General features: G+C 34.1%; 1 pseudogene; it reads left to right on the top strand.

Annotated features, from left to right (window-relative positions):
- Positions 1-10,045: 10,045 nt before the first annotated feature.
- On the top strand, positions 10,046-10,475 carry LOC132673840 (nuclear nucleic acid-binding protein C1D pseudogene; annotated as a pseudogene).
- The last annotated feature ends 14,662 nt before the right edge of the window (positions 10,476-25,137 follow it).

Raw genomic sequence — 25,137 nt, 5'->3', positions numbered from 1 at the left:
AAGTAAAGAAAGGAAGAAAGGCATTTCTATATGCAAGGCACGTTAATCTGCTACATCATTAATATTAGTCCCATGTTATAGACCTAGAAATTGAACTCTGTGACTCACAAACTCCTGCTGTCTCCCACTGCATAAAATCATGTAATTCTGGAATAAAAATGTACCTTATCTCATCCAGCATCTTCATTGAACAGATGAATGAGTAGAGGCCCATATAACCTATTGTGATTTGTTCAAAGGCAAACAAGTTGTCAGTAATCAAGAGTCCTTGTGTCTGCTTCTGAGGCTCTTACTGAAGCACCAAGGCCCACCGTTCCCTTTAAGTATGAGGACTATCACTCAAGGTCTATCCCTGTTGAACTTTCACTAAAGGTACTGTCATCCTCAAGATTTCTCCTCTGCTACTCCAAATGTCTATCTTTCATTATATCTTTCTTCTCAATATTTCTAGAATAATGATCCCTAACTTCAGGTTTTTAATTCTCAGTTTTGTTAAATCTGCTCCTGTTTCACTCTTCTCCATTTCTGTGCATCCATGTGCCTCCAACCACCTGGTTGCTCATGAAGGAAAATGGAAGCCATTCTTAATAATTCATTCTATTTCGTTGGCTCATCCAATCCATCCCATGGCCAATTTTACTGCCCTCATAATATATGTATGCCCCACTTCATTTTGTCTCCACTGACTGCCATTAATCTGATGCAAATTACTATCATCTCTCACCTAGCCATATGCAGTAATCTTCTAACAGATATCCCTCACTGAAAAACCCCATCTCTCTTCACCTTTGTTCTTTTGCAGTCTATTCTCCACACAACCAGAAGTCAGAGAATCTTTTAAGAATACAAATCATATATTTTTTAGATCTCTTTAAAACCCTTCGATGACTTCCAATGCATTTAAGATCAAATTTTAAAACTGTAGCATAGCCCTCAGGTGCCTATGAATTGACCTGAATCTACCTCTTGGTTTTGCCTTGTTCTACTCTCTCCTTCCATCACTAATTCTTCAGACATACTGACAATCTCTCACTTCTTAGACACCTCCAATCAACCCTTCCAGTATTTTACCCATTCAATTGTAATTTCCAAAGAAGCTTTTCCTGTTCTCTCAATCTAAATTAGGTGCTCCTTTTATTTTCAATCATAGAAATCTGTATTTTTCCTTCATTGTACTTATCTCATTTTCTTAATACATGCCTATTTTTGTGGTTAGTTGTTTACTGTTTTTCCCCCTGTCTAAACTGTAAAGATCATAAAGGCAGGGAACAGGTCTATTTGGTTCTCTGCTAAATCCTCTGCCTTATCAAAGCGTCTCATGCATAGTAGAAGCTCATGAATATTTGGCGTAAAGATGAATGCCTAAACACTCAAGAATGACCCAGTCATTTTAAGTTCCCAATGGGATTCTCTCAAAATAAATTTATTTAAATGGGTTTAGTTAATTTTTTTTTTAAAAGTAAAGATTTTTATGCTGCACTTAATAATGGCAGGGAGAGAATGAAAGTATAAAAAATACAAGTACAGGTAGGGATTAACATGTTATATATACCTCAAATATTGGGGAATTAACTTTAAATATGTTTTACTTCCTGGAAAGTATTTAATGAATGACCACTTTGTCTGCCTGTTCCAAATTCAGTTTCTTTTAAAATAATGAGAAGTAAGAAAGATCTGGCCTTAATCAATTTTTCCCCCAATATTACTGTTCTCTGATTAAACTTAGTCCTGGAGATGATAAAATATCCACAAAGTGAAAAAGGATTCCTGGCTTCCATGAACAAGGGCAGATGTAGTAACCTACTCAGAACAAAGGATAAATTGTATATACACAATAAGATGTGACATCAGACTGGTTTTATATACATGAAACAGAATGTACTGATTCATCAATGGTATCTGCCTAAGAAATACATGACAGTAAAGAAATCAGAAGTTCTGGTCAAGCATTTACTGACTGACAGACCTCATAATTCAGTTTTGTGCTGATGGAGTATCCCTGAAAAAATTGCCTGACAAAGTGTTTCTGCAAGTTTTCTGTCAATGAACCACTAATACTGAGCACAGTAACTAGGAAACCATGAAATTCAGGTAATTCAAGAAAAATCATATATATATGTATACATATATATGTACATATACATATGTATATATGTATATACATATATATATATGTATGTATGTATATATATGTATACATATATATGATATTTTATATATATATACATACACATATGCATATATTTATATGTCAATGCTGTCAATGTTATTGAAACCAAAAGAATTGTCCTTAGCATCTTGAATTGCACACATATTTTTCATGTAATTTTCTCTGTATAGACATAGCCATGGTAACATATATTGTCTTATATAAATTCTACAAAGAATACAACTAAATCAACACTTAGAGCTAATTTCACTATAATTTTGACAGCTTGTTAAGTAATATGCTAGCTCTCATCAACTCTCCTACCTAACTCCCTCAAATCTTTTGTGGAATGAGGCAGAGTAGAAGTATTTAAATAAATAAAATAACCCACTGACTTTATCTTGCTTTATGAATGTTATAAATGGGGTCTCCACTAAAATGCATAAATCATTCTCCCTTGTGAGTCCCAACTAGGCTTCTGTTTACCAGATGGAAGTAAAAAGTGACAGGGCATGCAACATGTGCTCCAAATCCTCCTGTCAAGACTTTCAAAAAATGATGTCTCTAAACATCCCACCATAGTCCAGATGTGTTGGGCCTATCCTTAAAAAGTAAAATAAAATAAAATAAAACAGTTATAGGTACAGGCAGGAATCTGTTCCAGCTTCTTCCTGAAGAATGCTTGGAACTTTTTTTTTTTTTGGAACTTCTTAATGATAGTTGCTAGAGGACTTGTGCTTGAAAATGGCAGGTTATTTTATGCTTCAATCACTGTGCTCTGGAAAATAGGTCAAAGAAAAAGCCAATTCATGAGGTTACTGGAAACTTCCTGGCCAGCAAAGGGCAAGGTCAAGAAAACCAGACTTCCCTTTACATTAATTATTAACAAAGTACTTTCATATACCTTCTGCTATGGTCCAAATGTATGCTTTCTCTCAAAATTAGTATGTTAGAAATCTAATCTCAAAGTGATGGTATTAGGAGGTGGGGCCTATGGGAGGCTCTAAGTATATGAATGGGATTGAGTGCTCTTATAATAAAAGAGGGCCAAAGAGCTCCCTAGCCCCTTCTCTGAATACAGGATACAATGAGAAGTCTGTGCCTGGAAGAGGGCTCTCACCTGACCATGATGGCAGTCTGGTCTTGGACTTTGGCCTTCGGAACTATGAGAAGTAAATTCTTGTTGTTAATAAGCCACTTAGTCTGTGCCATTTTAATATAGCAACCCCAACAGACTAAGATACTTTCTTTAATCTAATTCTTACTGCAACTCCATGATATAGGTATTACTGCTCCATTTTGCAGATGAGGAGAATAAGACCCTGAAAACTTACATGACTTGCCCAATTCCATCACTGCTAACTGAGTCACCTTTGCATACAGTTCTTCATACACCAAATTTAGTGCCTTTCCCACAATATTACCAGCAAGTTCTATCCACCAAGCTTAAATTCCTGAGGGATGTTTGACTCCTGCCTTTGTTCACAAATGTAACTAAGATTACATTTCTTAGTTCAGAACAAATTCAAGCATCTTTATTAAAACTATATAGCAATGTGAGTGTGAGTGGTGGACAGCATGGTGCATGATAACTAATTGAACTGTCCTCTGTAGCATCTGCCTGAGACACTCTGCCAGAATGGGAATATGGCCTTGAATGAATGAATGAATGAATGAATGAATGTTATCTCCTGAGCCCCTTCAGGCAGATGTGATTTTAATTACAATTTTTTTTAATTCTCTTTTGTTCTTTGACTCTCACAGCCTTGTTCTCTTTTTGTTTTCTTTATTAAAATCTAATCTGTTGTCTTAAGAGACAGCTAAGACAAAATTAAACAAAACCCCACATTTTAGCTAATAGCGACCCACATTATTTTATTTTATTCTAATGTCACATTCTTTATTTCAATCTCTGCTTTATGAGTCAGATACAGCCTCATATCTTTCACAAAACCTTCCCCCATAACTCTGATCTTCCAAGGATTAAGGAGAAAAAGCCCATCTCTGCCTGAAGAGTGTAAACCTTGGTATCAATTGAGCATAACACTGTTGCACAAGAGAAAATATTCTTTCCTCATGACATCTTCTTACATATTTTTGCAGTATATACCATTATGGTTACACTATTATTATGGAATTTTTCCAAAGCTTAAAATAAAGCAAAAAGGAGACCACATATTCTTTCAATGTCATACTACAGGATTGTCTAGCAGGTCAATCCTGGATTATTTGGCTACCTAAGGGGGTGTAGCATTGTTGGACTGCTGGTCAAAGGGCCAAATTCTAAAGTCCATGTTACTTTGCAGATTTTTTTTATACTATAACTGGAAGTTTGTGCCTCTTAATCCTCTTCACCTATTTCATTCAACCCCCCATGGCAACCATCAGTTTTTTCTTTGTATTTCTGTTTCTGTTTGTTTTGTTTTGTTTCTTAGATTCCACATATAAGTGAAATGATAAGGTATTTGTCTTTCTCTGTCTGATTTATTTCACTTACCAGAATACCCTTTAGGTTCACCCATGTTGCCATAAATGGCAAGATTTAATTCTTTTTTATGGCTGAGTAATATTCCATTACATATCTTCCTCATCCATTCATCTATCAATGGATACTTAAGTTGTTTTCATATCTTGGCTTTTGTAAATAACACTCCAATAAACATAGGGATGCACATATATTTTTAAATTAATGTTTTTATATTCTTTGTGTAAATATACCCAGCATTGGAATTATTGGGTTATATGGTAGTTCTATTTTTAATTTTTTAGGAACTTCCATACTGTTTTCCACAATGGTTGCACCAATATACATTCTCGTTTTCTCTGAGATAGTGACAAAAAGTAGAAGAGGAGTGAATATCCATGAGCAAGGTGTTCTTTGTTACTATGAGTTTATATAACATGAACTATTCATTCAAAAATTCACTCAATAAATATTTATTTATTGAGCACCTATAAAGTGTCAAGTCCTTTGTTGACTGGGGGAGGGTAAGCAATCAGTGGTAAAAAGATAAATCAGGCACAGATTCTATTCTCAAGGAAGTTATACTCCTGAATAAAAATCACTTTAGAACATCTCCTACCCTATATGCTTTGATGCCATCTCATTATGCCCTTTATCCCTGGTTAGCTTAGTCACCACAAGAAACTCATGACTCCTAACTCATGCTATATTCCCTAGAACTTTAACCCTTTCATCTTTGTTAAGTTTTATTTCTGTCCTTATTTCTTACCTTTAGTCTTGTTGTCTTAGCAGATGCCAAAACCTACAAAGCGATAGTAATTAAGAATTGCAGTACAATTCAAGTTAGAAAAAAATAGAAAAAATGATCAATAAAAAGCTCAGAAGCAAATCCACACACATATGAAAATAGATATATTACATAGGTACCTTTGTAGATACATCATTAATGTAGTTATTAATACTATTTATTTATTTATTTATTAATATTATATTATTAATTATATTTCCTTGTCTTTTCCTTCTAGGTACATGAAAGGATTGCAGTTTCCCCTTCTCTTTGGTGGTAGGTGTGAATTTGTGACTTACATTGGTCAAAAAAATGTGAGAACAAGTATGTTACTTACTTGAAAAAGCTTCAAAAGCCAGTCACTAATTTGTGTTTCTCTTCCTCTTTCTAAGTAATTCTAGAAGCATATATCAGAACAGAGCTTCCATCAACATTGGCAACAGGGAGTGACTATGATGAGCAGGGTCCAAGTTGACTTGTCTCACACATATAGCATGAGCTGAGAAATAGACTATTACTATGTTATGTCATAGGCATTTTTGGATTATTTGTTACTACAGCATAACTGAGGTTATCTAATTGATGCAATAGGGACAGGATGGATTATTTAATAAATTATTCTTGGTCAAGTGAGTATTCATTTAGAAAAAAATGAAATGGGTTCCTTACCTGCAACATATATAAAAAACAATTCCATATCAATAAAAAATTAAAAGCTTTAAAATTTTTAACAAAAATATAAGGTGACATATTTATGACATCAGACTTGGAATTATATCTTAAACCAAACACAAAATGTCTTAGCCATAAAAGAAACATTGGAAAATTTGACATTAAAATTCATGTTGTAGATACAACACCAAAATATTGATGCATTAAAAGAACAAAATAATAAATTGGGTTTTCTCAAAGTTAAAAACTTCTACTTTATGAAAGAGAATAAAGACAAGCCATAGACTGGGAGAAAATATTTGCAAATCATCCACTTGATAAAGGACTTGTATCTATAACATATTTATAAATAACTCTCAAGATTAAATTATGAGAAAACAACATATACTGGGGGTGTATTATTTACATTAGCCAAGATATGGAAGCAACCTAAGGGTCTATGATGTGAAATAGATTAATTAATTAAATATATATATAATTATAATATATATATAAATATATTATATATTATTAAAAAGATGGATATATCTATATACATATCTATATCTATATCTATATCTATATCTATATCTATATCTATATATATCTATCTCTCTCTCTCTCTCTCTCTCTCTCTCTCTATATATATATATATATATATATATATATATAATAGAACATTACTCAGTTGTGTAAGAATGAGATCTTGCCATTTATGACAACATGGCTGGACCAAGAGGGTATTATGCTAAGTGAAATAAGTCAGACAGAGAAAGCCAAATACCATATGATTTCAGTTATATGTGGAATCTAAGAAAACAAAACAAATGAACAACAAAAAAAAAGCAGAGATAGATCCATAAATACAGAAAACAAACTGGTGGTTTCCAGAGAGGAGGGGCATAAGAGATGGAAAAAATGGGTGAAGGGGAATGGGAGGTACAGGCTTCCAGTTATGAAGTGAATGAATAAGTCACAGGGATGAAAGGCACAACATAGAGAATATAATCAATGGTATTGTAACCACGTTATACAGTGACAGACGGTAGCTACAATTGTGGTGAACACAATGTAGGGAGCTGTTGAATCACTATGTTGTACACCTGAAACTAATGTAACATTGTGTGTCAACTATACATCAGTAAATAAATACAATATACTAAGGAAATAACACAATTCAATTTTTTAAATGGGCAAAGATTTGAATAGACACTTTACCAAAGAAGATATCTGGATTGCAAAAATAAGATGTGAAAAAGTGCTCAGCATCATCAGTTATTATTATTAGCAGTTATTATTTGTTATTACAAGTTAAAACCAAATTGAGATGCCATTATACACCTGTTACAAAAGATAAAATAAAAAATTCAATCATACTAAGTGTTGGCAAGAATATGGAAACAACTGGAACTCTCATACACTGCTGATGGGAATGTAAAATGGTGGAATCACTTTGACAGTTTATCAGTCTTCTAAAGTTAAACACATCTACCATGTGATTCAGTCATTCCATTATTAAGTATCTTCCCAAGACTAACAAAAGCATATGTCCACAGAAAGACCTGTATTTGAATCTTAATAGCAGCTTTATTTATTTGTTTATAAGTGGTAAACTCTGGAAACAATACAAATGCATAAATATGAAAATAAATACACAAACTGTTATACTGATGTAGAATACTATTCAGTAATAAAAAGAAAAGTTATCAATATGTACAATATGGATGAATCTCAAATAATTATGCTGAGTGAAAGAACCTAGAATTCCACCCCCTAAGGCAGAGTATGTATTTTTTATTCCATTTACATAAAATTCTACAAAATGCAAACTAATACATAATGCCAGAGAATAGATCTGTGTCTGCCTGAAAGTGGAAGGAGGTGCAGGAAGGGATAGGAGGGAGAATTGCAAAGTTATAGGAGGAAACATTTGGGGGTAATGAATTATCTTAGTTGTGGTAATTTTTCACAGGAATACATAAGTCAAATTGTATCAAATTGTATACTTTAAGTATGGATTATTTTCTTTATGTCAATTATACCTCCAAACAGGTTTTTTAAAGTTAAATTTATCCAAAGAAATCAAATAAACTTGTTCACATGTTCCTTAGTAGTGATATCTAGTTCCCCCTCTGTCTGCAGAGCCACATGTGACCTTCCTGCTCCCTGGCACATGCTACTTCTGATTGCTCACCCCTTCTGGACACCATCCTCCTAATCAATTGCTACAGGCTATTTACTGATGGGGAGTCTCAATCCTTAAAGGAGTGAACAGTGAAGTCCAAGGTCCTCATCAGCACTCTCCCGGGTAACAGCCTCAAGAGGTAAACCTTCTCAGGTCAAACACACACTATGTAATAGTTAGCTCAGAGTAAGTCCGACTAGATGCTCCTGGAGATTTCACGCTTCATGAGCAACTGAAATCAGAAGGTTCTGAAGATCTAAAATAGAATGCCATTGGTAGCATAGTATGAGGTATGCCTCTGCCAAGGCACTCCTGAGTTGGCAGAAGAGAAACACCTGTAAACCAAAAGAATGCATACATTTTGGTGTCCATATGATGAGGCAAAACTATGGACAAAGTGAAACAGATCATAAATCTCAAAAAGTTGTAAAATACTGGCCCCAGATATTAAAGCCAATGTTGCTAAAGCCAAGACAAAGAAGTTTAGGTCAATCTTGAAAATAGTGGGTGACTCTTTGGTTCTGCCCTCAGGAGTAGTGGCCCCTACTTACACTGTTTCCTGTCCCTACCTCTACTATATGTTATTAACAGATTTGAAAAGGATGTCAGAAGAAAGATCTGCTTGAGCTCTGTGGAAAATTTCATTTGGAGAGGAAAGGAAACAAAACTGACCTTCAAAATGATGGTGAGTGAAGGGGTAAAGCAACCTTTCTTTAAGAAAAAGTTGAGAGTTAACTATAACACATGTTAGGAAGTTGTTGTCATGCTATAACTGGTGAGGAAAATAAATTATCTAGTTCCATCGCTTCCACCTAAAAAATAAAGAAAAAACTACAAGCAGCAATACAAGGGAGAAGATATACTTAACAGCTATGATCAGCAAAGGATTAAGGATTAGTATATATTTAAAATAGAATGTTTCAACAATAAAAGACACAAAACTCAACAGATAAATGGTCGAAATACATAAACATGCATCTCATAAGAGAGGAAACATAAATGGCAAATTAGTATGTGATAAAATGTTTAATCACATTAGTAATCTTGGAAACCAAATTAAAACAACAATACAATGCCATTTTATACCTACTAGATTGGCAAAACAAAACAAATAAAAGCAAAAACAAAAACAAACAAACGAGAAGTCTGATAATAGCATATAGGCACAGATAGGAAACAACAGGAACTTTTCCACATTACTAGCTATAGTGTATCGACTCAATCACTGTGAAAAATGATTTGGAATCATGGGCAATTTCACTCCTAAATGCATACCCTGGAGAAGCCCTTGCATTTATGTGCCAGAAAATTTGCATAAAAATATCCATAGCAGGATTGATTACAACAGGAAAAAAAAAAAGCCCACAAAACAACCCAGCAGAATGGAATGATATATTCCTACAATGGAATAGTATATAACAGTGAAATAAATGAACTATATCCTCAACAACATAGATTCACTTTAGAAATCTAATTTTAGATTTTAGGACTAGTGAGTCAAAGAAGACTTAGTATGACATCACCTTTATACCTGAAAAGTCATGCAAAACTAAAAAATAAGTAGGAAAGGGACAAGAGCAGGGAAGAACAAAGTTTGACTCTATAGCATGGTAGTGTTTGTGGTTCTTAAGCAAGGTAGTGTATTTATGGATGCTCATTTTTAGCATTTTAGTACAAGTAAAATGCAAAAATTAGATAAGAGGAAATATCAAAAATAGCAATAGCTAAGAATTTTCCATAATATAAAACAAATTCTTCAGATTAAAAACTGCACTCTCCAGAGACAGGAATAGAAGGCCAGCAAGCTGGTCATAATGGCAGGTGAGGAAATTAACAAAGACTACTCAGTAAAAATTCAGGAGTATTTATCAACAATTGAGAATTCCATTGGTGCTGTGGATGAGATGCTGAAGACCATAATGTCTGTTTCTAGAAATGAGTTGTTGCTAAAGTTGGACCCTCTTGAATAGAAAAAGTGGATTTAGTTTCTGCTTACACATTAAATTCATTGTTTTTGGTTTATTTGGCAACTCAGCAAGTTAATCTTAAGGAATATCCAGTAAAGCAGGAATTGGAAAGAATCAGAGTACACATGAATAGAATTAAGGAAACAACACACAAGAAAAAGGCTGGCAAGCTGGGTAGAGGTGCAGCTTCAAGATTTGTGAAAAATATCCTTTGGGAACCAAAACCTAAAAATGCATCCAAAGTTGCCAATAAAGGAAAAAATAAAAACTAAAAAAAATGCATTCCCCCAAAGTAATGCATTTATAAAAGTAAAAATAAGAAAGTAAATACACATAATACATATTACATATTATGTAATATGTAAAAGTAAATACACATAATACATATTATGAAATTTGTGATTTCTTAGAAGATTCCAGACAGAAAAGACAAATTTTCTAAAAGACACCTCTTCAGGGGCACCTGGGTGGCTCAGTCAGTTAGGCATTGGACTCTTGATTTTGGCTCAGGTTATGATCTCACCATTGGTGAGATCAAGCCCCATGTCAGGCCTGTCCTTGGGAATCTGTCTCTCTTTCTCTGCCCCTCCCCTGCTTGCATGCACATGCGCTCTCTCTCTCTCTAAAAAAAATAAATAACCTTAAAAAAAATCCTTGTGAAGGAGATGGTCATTTAAAAAGACACTCTTCAGACAGAGAATGAAAGATGTGGGGTGCCTGGCTGGCTTAATCAGTAGAGCATGAGACTCTTGATCTCAGGGGTGTGAGTTCAAGCCCTGTGTTGGGCATGGGGACTACTTAAAAATAAAAAATAAAAAAGACAAAAGATCAGATATACAGAAAATAATGAAAAATAAAGTAGTAAATATAAGGTAATTTTGACTATATAAAACAATAACTACAATAGAATGTGGACATTTTTAAAACTGAAAATTCACAATGGTAATAAATTACAACAACAAATAAGTTGAGAGTGAAATATTAAAGTTAAATGTTAAAAAACATTAAATGTTTTTTAATGTTTATTTATCTTTGTGAGAGCAGACAGAGTACAAGTGGGAGAGGGGCAGAGATAGAGGGAGACACAGAATTCCAAACAGGCTCCAGGCTCCGAGTTGTCTGCACAGACGCGGGGCTCGAGCTCATGAACCGTGAGATCATGACCTGAACCAAAGTCAGAGGCTCAACCAACTGAGCCACTCAGGCACCCTAAGAGTGAGATATTAAAGTGTCCTAAGGTCCTTGAGCTCTCCAGGAGAATAATAAAAGTACTAACTTTAAACACTGATAAGTTAAGAATTCATGTAATAACTTCCATGGTAACCACTAAAAGACTAGAAATATTGTGTATAGCTTCTAAACTAGCCAAAGGAAACATGGATTGAATCTTTAAAAATTTAATCCAAAAGACAGCAAGAAATGAGAATAAAATAAATGAGGGAGGCAAAGGTGTTTACAAAAGATCTCTCTAAAATATTGGAGGTACAGAACTATTAGCAGTAAAAGTGTGGCTCAAAGTATGCCATGGAGACATTCATGAATAGAAAGCTAGTAGAGCTGTATTGCTATCAGTTATACAGGCTTTAAGTCAAAAACTTTCCCAAATTATAAAGAAAGCTATGCAACAATTCTCACTTCTTATATACTGAATATAGCCTCAAAATAAATACGGGGAAAAAAGTAACAGAACAAAAGAAAGAACTTCACAATCATAGTGGGAGACAACAAAATGATTTTTTTCAATTATTGAAAGAATAAGCAGACAAAAAATTAGTAAAGATACAGACTTCAACGAAAATAGTTAGTAATTGACCTAAGGGGTGTACATTGGATACTGCACAAAAGAAGTGTAAAATATACATTCTTTTCAAACATTTGCAGAAATTATCTCAACTCATTTTAAAGGAATGAAACTACAGATTTTATTTATTTTTTTTAACGTTTATTTATTTTTGAGACAGAGAGAGACACAGCATGAACGGGGGAGGGGCAGAGAGAGAGGGAGACACAGAATCGGAAGCAGGCTCCAGGCTCCGAGCCATCAGCCCAGAGCCCGACGCGGGGCTCGAAACCGCGGACCGCAAGATCGTGACCTGAGCTGAAGTCGGACGCTTAACCAACCGAGCCACCCAGGCGCCCCAACTACAGACTTTTATTTGCAGCTAAACTAAAAATAAAATTTTTAAGAAGTAGAAAAAACAACTAAGTTTGGAAATTAAGATACATCTAAATAATGTATTATTAAAAGAATTATAAACATAAGAAAATATTTCAAATTGAGCAGTAACAAAAGTATAGGAAGCCAAAATGTGTGAGATGTCGCTAATTAAATACATATATTACATAAGATGAAGAACTGAAAATTGATGAACAGAGTATGTATCCTAAGAAGTTTTAAAGGTTCATCTGTAGTTTAGGGCCACTATAATTCATTTACTTTGCCATAAAATAACACACTGTTTGAATATACCAAAAATATAGTTACCTACTCTCTTTTAGGAAACATTTGGGATTTTCCAAGCTTTTACTGTTCTAATGTAACTACAGACTTTACTATAAACATCTCTGCAGTGAAAGCTTGAGTTTCTTTTGGGTAAATATTTAAGAATAGAATTGTTGAAATGTTGGGTTTGTGAACAAATGAAGTTGTTATTCTGATTTATATTCCAGCAGTAAGTAAAAAAGATATTCCACATCCTCTCCAACACTTAGGTTACTGGACTTAGTATCTGCCATTCAAGTGAATGTGAAATGTGATTGGGAAATGGCATCTCACTGTGGCTTTGAATTGCATTTTTCCCTTCACAGCTGGGGTTTAACATCTGTTTATCAGCCATGATAACATGATAAACATGTGTTTATCAGCCACGGTTTTTCCTGTCCATGGTTTTTGCTCATTTTTCTATTGAGTAGTTTCTTTCCTTATAGTTCTTTTATATTCTTTAAAAATATTTTTTAGTTTATTTATTTTGACAGAGAGAGACAGAGAGAGAGAAGGGGGGGCAGAGGTAGGGGAAGAGGAGAGAATCCCAAGCAGTTTTCATGCTGTCAACACAGAGCCTGACTTGGGGCTTAATCTCATGAAACATGAGATCATGACCTGAGCTGAGATAATGACCCGAGCTAAGATCAAGAATGGAACACTTAACTGACTGAGCCACCCAGGCACCCTTAGTTCTTTTCTATTCTTGAGGTATAGTTGCTATAAATACTATCTCCTAGTTTGTAACGTGTTATTTTCTTTATTGTAATAAAATATACATAAAACCATTTTTTAAAAAAAAAGGTTTATGTATTTATTTTGAGAGAGACATAGAGACAGAGAGTGAGCGGTGTAAGGGCAGAGAAAGAAAGACAGAATCCCAAGCAGGTTCCGTGCTGTCAGTGCAGAGCCAGACACAGGGCTCGAACTCACAAACTGTGAGATCATGACCTGAGCCAAGATCAAGAGTCAGACATTTAACCATCTGAGCCACCCAGGCACCCCCATTACAACCATTTTTAAGTGTGCAATTCAGTAGCATTCCACACATTCACTCTGTTGTGCCAGCATCACCACCAGTCATCTCCAGAACTTTTTCATTATCTCAGACTGAAATTCTGTACTCATTAAACAATAACTCCCCATTCCCTCCACCCCTCTGCCTCTCCTAACCACTATTCTCCTTTCTTTCATTATGAGTTTGTTTATAAGTTCACCTCATATGAGTGAATCATATAATATTTTTCCTTTTGTATTTGGCTTATGTCACTTACCATGTTTTCAAGACTCATCCATATTGCACAGTAATATTCTATCATATGTATAGACCACATTTTATTTATCCATTCACCAATGATAGCTATTTGGGTTGTTTTCCACATTCTAGCTATTTTGAATAATGCTGCCATGAACATTGGCATACAAATATCTGTTCAGGTCCTTGCTTTCTGTAATATGTTATTTTTACTATATTAAAAGTTTCTTTGATGAAAAAAGATACTAATTTTATATAGTCTTGCTAAAAATCATTCCCTACACCAAGATCAAGAAGGTATTCTGTGTTTTCTTTATGCAGCAATAAGAATGAAGTAATGTAATATAGTCATAAATTCCACAATATTATATACAATATAATACCTCTTACAAAGTTAAAAGAAATTAAAATTATACTATTCTTTTAAAGGAATACATATATATGATAATATTTTAAAACATTAAATAAATTATTAAAAACAAGACTCAGGAGAGTGGTAGCCTGGGGAAGGGGTGGAGGCAGGGGGAGGGATTAGACTAGAAGGACAAAGAAAAGTGTATGTTAAAGGGATTGGCATGATGTTGTAAGATAATTTTTAAAAATCTAAAAAATTGTTGGAATTAATTATCATTTATAAGATTAGTAGATTAAAAAATCTATAAACAGAAATCAGTTAGGTTTTATACTGGCAACAAAGAAAATGGCATTTATTAAAAAACAGTGCAGTACAAAAATATGATGTACATAGGAAGATGTGCAAGATCTTTATAGAAAAATTATAAAATTTACTGAAAGACAATAAAAAGACTCTAAATAAATGGAAAGACATACTGTGGTCATGGACTAGAAAAATCATTATTTTAAAGGTGTCAGTTCTCTCCCAAACGATCTATAGACTTGAAGCAATTCTAGTCAAAACCTAAACAGACTGTCGGTGTCTATACAAATGCAGGACTAGAATAGCATATTCAATAGTGTATGGAAATTTATAGGGCCAATCATAGCCAAGATCTACCAAATATGAAAATGTATTATAAAGCTGTAAGACTGTATAGGATTACTGCTTAAGGAGTTAGTTATATGTTAGGACTTGATGCAAAAAATACAAACTATTCAACTTCTATCTTATTTATATATGTTCCTTAATATTTCTTGATTTTTAATATGGCATTTGGCTATTTTCCTATTTAATAATGATTAAATAAGTAAGGCGAAAAGTTTTGATGGATATTAACTCAAAAGGAAGTTATGCTACAGGACTCTGTCCCTGTGTTTTTTATATTTAAGATTCTTAAACAACACAGAATAATGAAAGTCTTGGGTTTCAAAATCATCTCAATATTTTTTTAAATTTGCATATACTATGCATTTTATAAAAATATTTTATAGGCATTATCATATTTAATCTTTATAGTAAACCTCTGAAATAGAGAATGTAATTTTGGGTGGAACAAGTTGGAACTCATTATTGCCTAAAGCCAGCAGAATTTAATGGACTAAATTAGTTTTAAAAGATGACTTATGCAAATATGGATGGACGGGATCTAGTTCAATGGCAATTTTTATGGAGTTGAAAAAGAGTCTTAATATGAGAAAAGATAATACTAAACAGAAATACAAATGTTTTAGTCTGTTTAATAGTAGCAAAATATACATTTCAAGGGAAGTGATGGCAAATTGTACTCTGCATTGGTCAGATAATACTAGGAATGCTGTGTTCAGTTCCAGGTACCATATTTTGAAAGACATGAATAAACTAGAGAACATCTTGGGGTGCCTGGGCGGCTCAGTCGGTTGAGCGTCCGACTTCAGCTCAGGTCATGATCTCACAGCTCGCGAGTTCGAGCCCCGCATTGGGCTCTGCGCTGATGGCTCGGAGCCTGGAGCCTGCTTCGGATTCTGTGTCTCCCTCTCTCCCTCTCTGCCCCTAACCCACTCGCATTCTTGTCTCTGTCTCTCTCAAAAATAAATATACACTTAAAAAATTAAAAAAAAAAAAAAACAACTAGAGAACATCTGCTGGGGAAAGACCGAGATGATTAAAAAATTAAAACTGTCATGAGAGGAATGGTTGAGATTATCCTGGAACATGTAAGCTTTCATCAAATATTTTAAAAAGCATCCTGTAAAAAGAGAAATAGAATTATTTAAAGTTGGCTCAGAGAATAGATATATGGCCAACAGATGAAAATTATAGGAATACATATTTAAATTAAGTGAAGAACTTTTCTAATAATTCAAAATGTTCAACTTATCCTCAGGGTTTGGTATTGTGCAGATTAAATTCCAGATAAGTGGCTAATTTTTTTTAGTTCTCATTTATTGAGGCATAATCTGCACAGAATAAAGTGCACTAATCTTAGGGTTTTGTGGTTTTTTTATTTTTATGTAGGTAAACCACCATCCAAATCAAGATACAATACATTTTCCAGAACCCAGAGATAAGAGCTGTGCTGTCATGGAACTTACAATCTAGTGAAGACAAACATTAGAGAAGTACAATAAAATTTGACAATGTGGAAGCTCCAAAGGTGCTCTGAGAGCATCTAGTGGAGCCTGACTGATCCAGGGGTAAGGTAAAGTATCTCAAGGATGTGACATTTAAACAGAGACTTTGGAGAAGAGGAGAAGTTAACCTAACAGAGGATGAGTTTGTTGGGGAGATTTTTGTAAGATGGGTACAGGATATGCAAAGTTCCACCCTTCAAAAAGCAAAAGAGAGCATAAAGTATTCAAGAAACAGAGTCAACTCAGAAGGGAAACAATAAAAATTCAGATAAGCAAGCACCAAGCAACTGCATTATTTTCCTTTAGCTGATCCTAAAAAGCTTCTATCATCTTCATATAATATTGATGAGAAAGAAACCAATTGACTTGAACAAATAAAAGAATATGGTAGCTTTTCTTCTCTGAATTTCCAGAACCTTCTGTTTAGGCCAAAGTCCCCATTCCTAACTCTGTCCTCTCAATTTCAGCCCAGGCTTCCCATGCTTTATTTCTTACATCTCGTAAGCTGATTTTTCCAGCTGCTTATTACATAAATATTTCTCTTGGGCTACTGTATGTTTTAGGTGAAAGACTTGATTCTTATGTCCTCAAGGATGAGAAAGAAGACGAAAGAAGCAACTGATACTTTGTTAGGAAACATCTTTATGGAATAAAAATTACTAAACTATATCATGTGTCCCAGTCCAGAAAAAAAAAAGGGTCTCATCAAAGTGCTATTAACTATAAAATAAAAAAGTCCTTATTAAGAAAAATACTAACAATTACTATAAATTAAAATTTCAAAATTTGGGGGTACTCATTTCAATTATATCCATACTTTTTGTGGCATGCCTTGATTATAATTTTCTATGAATTTTAATAACAGCTAAATTCATTGAAAGCTTATTCTGTTCTAAGATCTTTATATGTATTTATTTATGTAATTCTTACAACAACATATGAGGTAGCTACTATTATTATGACTATTTAACAGATGAGGAAATTGCCCACAGGCACATAGCTGGTAAGAAACAGAGTCTAACACAGGGAATCTGATTTCCGGATCTTCCAGCCCTAAAAGAGTGCTTGTTAATGATGATGATGAAAATATTGTAACTGTAGGAAACACCTGATTGGTAGAGAGGCTCAGTGTGCTTCACTGCCTCCCTCTTCACTTGGATCTAAAGCATCTTTCCAGCCCTCTCCCAACGCTGACCCACAAACCTGCTAAACTATCCTATGTACTAATTAGTGATCCAGTAGTCTTTTCTATCCTTGTTGTAATGTAATGATAAAAGGATTAGATTTGGAATCAGAGGCTTCCATATACCATTAGTTATATGACCCTGAGCAGGTTACGTAATTTCTCTGAGCCTCAGTTCCTCATTGCTAATAGGAAAATGAAGAGCTTTGTAAATTATAAAGTACTGGGGGGGAATACTAAATTATTGACATGTGTATCAAAAACTCTTTAAGGGAGTTTTATTCCTGGATGTAATGTCTTAACTCATAGGTGAATTTTTATAATAATATCAGGTGATACAGGTAACTGATACAAGAGTTAATTTGGGAACTGAGAGGATCTTTCTGCATCCTTTGAACAAACATCAAAAACAGGTGTCTAGTGTTCCCACTTAACTTCCATATAGTCATATACTTCCATATAACACTCAGGTTCACAAGTTAAAATATATGTATCTCCCATAATGAACATTTACCCTCCAATCTATTAGCAATCTACTAGCAGAATATTGGGAGATGCAAAGGACTAGGCTATTTGTGACTGCTTTGGTTTTGTACTGTCCTAACCAGACCTCTGAACAGTAAATTGTTCTGCATGCACATCCTAATGAGCACCAAGCTTCAAAGAGGTCCCACAGACATTTCAGCAAGAGGCTTTCATTTGGTACAAACCCCAGATTACTGCTGGAAGGCTGTTATGTATTTTTGAATGGCTGGAAAATATACTACCTTTTAAAACTGTAATTAACTATTGTTTTCTTAAGCATAAGTCATTGAATTTGGTCATATGCCACCTCTGGATTTGTTGATATAAATTTGTATTTGGGAATATTAATAGCAAAACATAATATACAATCCTTGTCCACACAAATTGCAGTAAATTACAGTTCGCCAAATTGCCGTACAAAGAGGAAAATAGAAATGGTTGTGGATTTCATAAAGCAAACATAGTATTCCAAAAATAATTACAGAGTTGTCACCTTAAAATATACAATTGTTTCTCAAAAGTGATCAGTATTAAGTAAAGACACTTTTATCCACATTAGATATCATTGACTTCATAGTTACAATCTCTCCCCCCCATCTACTTTTTTGGTATTTATTTTAGAAAAGTTGGTTCTTTTTCTTTATTTTTCTGAGAAAAAAGGTAATGTATAAAAACATTTATATGTGTACACAAATTTTATTTGGAAAAAATTATATGCCACTGATATTATATGATTCATTAACTAACAATATAATCCATTAAGTATGGAGAATTTGTTATATTTTAAGACACTATGAAACAAAGTCAGTTGTTTATTTGTTTTGTTTTGCTTTTGAAGCAATGCTCTCTTGAGCAAACTGAAGTTATTACAAAACAGGCCTTTTCAGCTTCCACTGTCCTATGCAAACTTTAGTTTTAAATAAATAAACTATTCTATATATATACAAAGCATATGTAAATGTTCACATAGTACACAAGTTTCTTATATATTAAGTTTATATTGAAAAAACAGAAACATCTATTTCTCAACATACAACTAAAAAACAAAACAAAACAAAAAACAACTTTAAAATCTATGTTCAGTCCTGAATAACTGAATAAAAGATGGCTGAGAAATCTTGGGATCCAACAAGTACACAAACATGGAAATTAAGAATTGTCCTCTAAAATAAAGTTGTAATCAAAATGTTTATCAATAAAAGTCTATGGGTCTCTATGTTTTAATGACTTTCAGAGCTAAGTAGAAGTGATTCAAGCTTGATTCCAAATCTTTTATAACCATTTTATAGCATTATACAACCAAATTAAAAGTTCACCAAAAGCTGATGAATCCTATAGTATATTCGGTTGTTTTATGTAAGCTCAACTCAGAGGGGGAAAGTCACAAGGGGTTGATTTTTAATGCTAATTTTGATTTCTAATGCTTACAATAAATTAAGTCAACCACGTTCTAAGTTCCGGACTGCCACACATGATCTAAAATGCTCTGTGGGGATAAAACACTTTAGAAGCTTATAATTCCTACAGAGTGTTTTGATTATTTTATACAAACTAAACTCAAACAGCAAAAAATTTCACAAGGGAAATTGTTGTGTGGTTTAAAGCCATATAATCTGTTTTCAACCCTTGTCTTTGCCTTCAGTTAAAGGCATACTCATTAACTTGAAACAATAAACTCAAACCTTAACATTTCTGGAAAGAATTCAATTCAGAACTTTGGCAGTATAGATGGTAAATATTACACACATGCCTAATGTGATCTTATACAGATACACAGGACATGTAGGTAACGTAGGCAATGCCAAAGTTTTAAATGAGCAACAGATATACTGTGTATCATTGCCTTATATATGGGCATTATCTCCTCACACACATATGCAAAACTCTGGCTTTCTCAGTACTGAATTGGAAGCTGTGGTTATAATTTAAACATTTATTTAGAGAATAAATGTAGAATAGAATTGAAGTGGTATTAATTATATATCACATAAAGAAATGCTGATCAATAACAAATTAAAAAAAGAAAAAAAAAGGTTGGGCCATTCATAGACTAAATAGACTAAAAAATAACTATCCACTTGAGGTTTATAGTTAAAAAGGAATGACACAGGCTAAGTAAACAACCTCCTAACACCTTAGCTAAATGTGATGGAAATGGATTAGGCATTAACACAGGGAAAAGAGAAAAAAATGGATTTTTTAAATGAGTAATCATTTTATTTCTTTGTATAAAACTAACCTGAGTTAAATTTAGGTGGAAGAGATAGTAGGATGCAGCATTTTATAAAGAGAAGGAAACATTGTTAGAACAAGTAGAGAAAAAAAGAAAAGACCTAGAAGGCAGAGAGATTCAGGAAGGAAGAAATTATGTTCACAAGTCAGAACAGTCCACAGCTTGGCACATATTTCACTCATGAGTGTCTAAAACATAATCAGATAGTTTAACTCACTCAAACATAAAATAAGACCATGAACAGGCAAGAGAAAAACAGAATGTGGTGGTTTTAAACAATTTTTCAAAGTTACAACTCTCCCGCACTAGCTATACATTTGTCTTTGTAATAGCAAGGCTGGAAATCACTAATCTATACAGAACTAGGCATTGTATATCTTTTGAAAAATTGTCATATATTCATTCTTTGTTTTAAAAGAGCGAACATAACAAAGTACTTCCATAACGAAGTAAAACCATGACAAAGAAAATTCCATTTAATTACAAATAGGTTTGCCCAAGAGAAGCCATGACTCTATCTCCTCAAATTTAGGGACTATTTTCAAAATTTTACTAGAGTGTAAACCAAATATCTACTGCTGCCTCCATCCCCACCATTCTAGCCCCAACCCTAAACACTATGGATTTTGAGAATATTAGCAGAGTAACCTCTAGCTCTATCTATATTGTTCAAACCTGATATACCTTATATAAATATGTGCCATAAGTTGTAGTGTCTATTCAAAGTATTCCACCTGCTACTTCTATACTATATTTTCATTTATTCACTCATTTAGTTGAAGGGGATTTACTGAGTTCCAGACACTGGCACTGTAAATAAGACATTCATGAATCCCAGCCTTGAGGAGTCAAGAGCCTAGCAGTGTATTTTGATAAGTTTCAATATAATATGGTAAATGCGAGGATATGGGAAATACAGATTATTATAGGAGCACTTAAGAGAAATACCCAATTGTTATGGTATAAGATGGAGAGTCAAGATAGGCTTCCTGAAGGCTGAGATCTAGAGGTGCAGCTCCATCTATGTAGGAGACAAGTGAAAATTAATTTCTAACTTATTTCCTATACCCTTGTAAAATCTTATCAGTTACTAAAAGACTTCATATATTCCTTTTGCTTAAGTCTTTTCATGGCACATTCTGGTTTAAACCCTTGCTATTCTGGTCATTATCTCAATGTTTATCCATCTAAAGAAGTTTACCATTGTCCCTTGCATTTTTTTAAAATTAATATCTAACATTTATCAAATGCTTACTGAAGGCTGGGTATTAATTCTATGTGTTATACCCATTTTATCTCAATAATCCTCTTGACAACTTTATGAGACAGGTATATTACTATGTTCATTTCACAAATGAGGAGTCTGAGGCTTAGAGTGTTTCAATAATTTACTCATGGTCAGCTAGCTGGTAAATTGTACAGCCAAGACTTGTATCAGGTCTCATTTGAATCTTCAGCCTGCATTCTTGGCCACTATCATCTACTGCCTTCTTCCCTTTTGCTACTCCAAAGCCCAAGTTAACCCCATCTCCGCCATGTATCCTCTTTCTGCAGAAGCTGAAGTGGAATACTTCCAGGCACAGGAAGAAAACAACACTTTTCAACTAAAACAATGTGAAAAAGCCCTATGATGCCATTACCCTAATACCCAAATCAGACAAAAATATTATAAGAAAATTAAAACTACAGACTAATATCTCCCATGCAAAAAGATGCAAAATCCTCTAATAATGTATAAAAAGAATTATTATACCATGACCAAGTGGGAGTTATTCCAGGCAGGTAAGGTTGGTTGAGCATTCAAAAATTCATGTAATCCATTACCTTAACAGGCTAAAGAAAAAAAAAAAAATCACATGCTCATATCTCACATGCCTGTAGATGCAAAAAAAAAGAATTTAATAAAATCCCATTCAAACTAGGAATAGAGGGAACTTCCTCAACTTGATAAATAAAATCTACAACAAACAAACAAAATAAAATAAAACAAAAATCATACTTCTAACATCATGCCTAATAGTGAAAAATTAGAAGCTTTCCCACTAAGACCAAGAACAAGGCAAGGATGTGCCCTCTCACCACTGCTTTTTAACAGTACTAGAAATACTGGAAGTCCAAACTAATGTAATGAGAGAAGAAAAGGGGGAAAAAAAGGTATACAGATTAAGAAGAAAGAAATAAAACTGTGTTTGTTCACAGATGACATGGCTGTCAGTGTGGAAAATCCCAAAGAATCAACAAAAAACCTCCTGGAACTAATAAGTAATTATAACAAGGTGGCAAGATACAGAGTTACCATACCAAAGTCATTCACTCTCCTATATCTGAGCAATGAGCAATTGGAATTTAAAATTAAAAACACAATACCATTAGCAGTCCCCAAAATGAAATACTTAAATATAAATCTAACAAAATGCATTCAAGATATATATGGAAGACTACAAAGCTGTGATTAAAGAAATCAAAGAACTAAAATTTGGATAGATATTCCATATTCATGGATAGGAAGACTCAATATTGTCACAATGTGAATTCCTTCTAACTCAATAGATTAAATGCAATTCCAATAAAAATCCCAGCAAATTATTTTATGGATATCTGATTTATGACACCAAATAACCAACATAATATTGAAGGAGAAAAACAAAGTCAGAGAACTGACACTGTCATATTTCAAAACTTACTCAAAGCTATAGTAATCAGCACAGTATGATATTGATGAAAAATAGACAAACCAGTGGGACAGAATAGAGAGCTAAGAAACAGACCATCACAAATACTGTCAACTGATCTTTGACAAAGGACCTAAGGCAACAAAATGCAGCAAAAATTGTCTTTTTATTTTTATTTTTAATTTTTTTAATGTTTATTTATTTTTGAGAGAGACACACAGTGTGAGTGGAGGGGCAGAGAGAGAAGGAGACACAGAATCGAAAGCAGGCCCCAGGCTCTGAGCTGTCAGCACAGAGCCCAATGTGGGGCTTGAACCCACAAACCATGAGATCATGACCTGAGCTGAAGTCAGACACTCAACCGACTGAGCCACCGAAGCACCCCAAAACTGCCTTTTTAACAAATGGTGCTGAACCACTGGACAACCACATGCAAAAAAATGAACTTAGACACAGACTTTACACCTGTCACAAAAATTAACTAAAAATGGAAGATAGATCTACATGCAAAATGCAAAAATATAAAACTCCTAGAAGATAATATAGAAGAAAATCTAGATGACCTTGGGTGCGCTGATGACTTTTTAGATACAGCCCCAAAGGCAGGGAGAGAAATAATTAATCAGCTAGACTTCATTAAAATTAAAAACTTCTCTATGAGAGACACTGTTAGGAACATGAAAAGACAAACCACAATATGGGAAAAAATACTTGTAAATGATATGTCTGATAATTAACTGATATGAAAATATACAAAAAACTTAAAACTCAACAATAAGAAAAGAAAAACTATTTTAAAATGGGCCAAAGAGCTTAACAGAACCCATGCCAAAGAACAAAAATAGATACCAAATAAGCATATGAAAAGATACTCTGGTCGCCTTGGTGGCTCAGTTGGCCAACTTGGCTTAGATTATGATCTCATGGTTTGTGGGTTCAAGCCCTGCATCAGGCTCCATGGTGACAGCACAGAGCCTGCTTGGAATTCTCTCTCCCTCTCTCTCTGCCCCTCCCCAGCTCATTCTCTCTCTGTCTCAAAATAAATAAATAAACTTTAAAAAAGATATGCCACATCATACATCATCGAGGCAATGAGGTACCACTACACACCTATTAAAATGGCCAAAATCCCAAACACTGACAACACCAAATGCTGGTGAGGATGTGGAGCAACAGGAATTTGCATTCATTGCTGGTAGGAATGCAAAATGGAACAGCCACTTTGCAAGGCAGTTTGGCAGTTTCTTACAAAATTAAATATGCTCTCTTACCATACATCCCAACAATGTGCTTCTTGGTATTTACCCAAATAGGTTGAAAACTTACGTACACACAAAAGCCTGCATACAGCTATTTATAGAAGTTTTATTCATAATTGTCAAAATTTGAAAGTAACCAAAATGGCCTTCAGTAGGTGAATGGATAAATGAACTGGCATATCCATACAATGGAATATTATTCAACACTAGAAAGAAATGAGCTATTAAGCCATGAAAAGGCATGGACGAATCTTAAATGTATACTACTAAGTGCATAAAGCCATTCTGATACATACTGTATGATTCCAATTATATGATATCCTAGAAAAGGCAAAAATATGGAGACTCCAAGATTAGTGTTTGCCAAAGGATGAGGGGCAGAGGGTATAATAGGCAGAGCACAGGGGATTTTTAGGACAGTGAAACAGTTCTGAAATATACTACAGTGGTGGATACATGTCATTGTACATTTGTTAAAACCTGAAAATGTACAACTCAAGACTGAGCTCTAGTGAGAACTATGGACTTTGGGTGACAATGATGTGTCCATGTAGATTCACCAGTTATAGCAAACACACCACTCTGGTGTGGTACATTGAGTGTTGGGGAAGCTGTGAATGTGTGGGGCTGGGAGCACATGAAAACTTTGTACTTTCTGCTTAATTTTGCTGTGAACCTAAAACTGCTCTAAAAAATAAAATATATTTTTTTTAAAGATAAACTCCTGAGAGCCTCAGCCTTACTTACAGTGCGGCCCAGAGAGCACTGAGCCCTCATCCATCCACTGCCACCCACTCTGAACACAAAACATGTGGTC

The sequence above is a fragment of the Panthera onca genome, chromosome C1 (genome assembly GCF_046562875.1).
Source record: "Panthera onca isolate mPanOnc1 chromosome C1, mPanOnc1 haplotype 2, whole genome shotgun sequence".
NCBI lineage: Eukaryota > Metazoa > Chordata > Mammalia > Carnivora > Felidae > Panthera > Panthera onca.
This window is presented reverse-complemented; position numbering and strand designations above follow the sequence as displayed.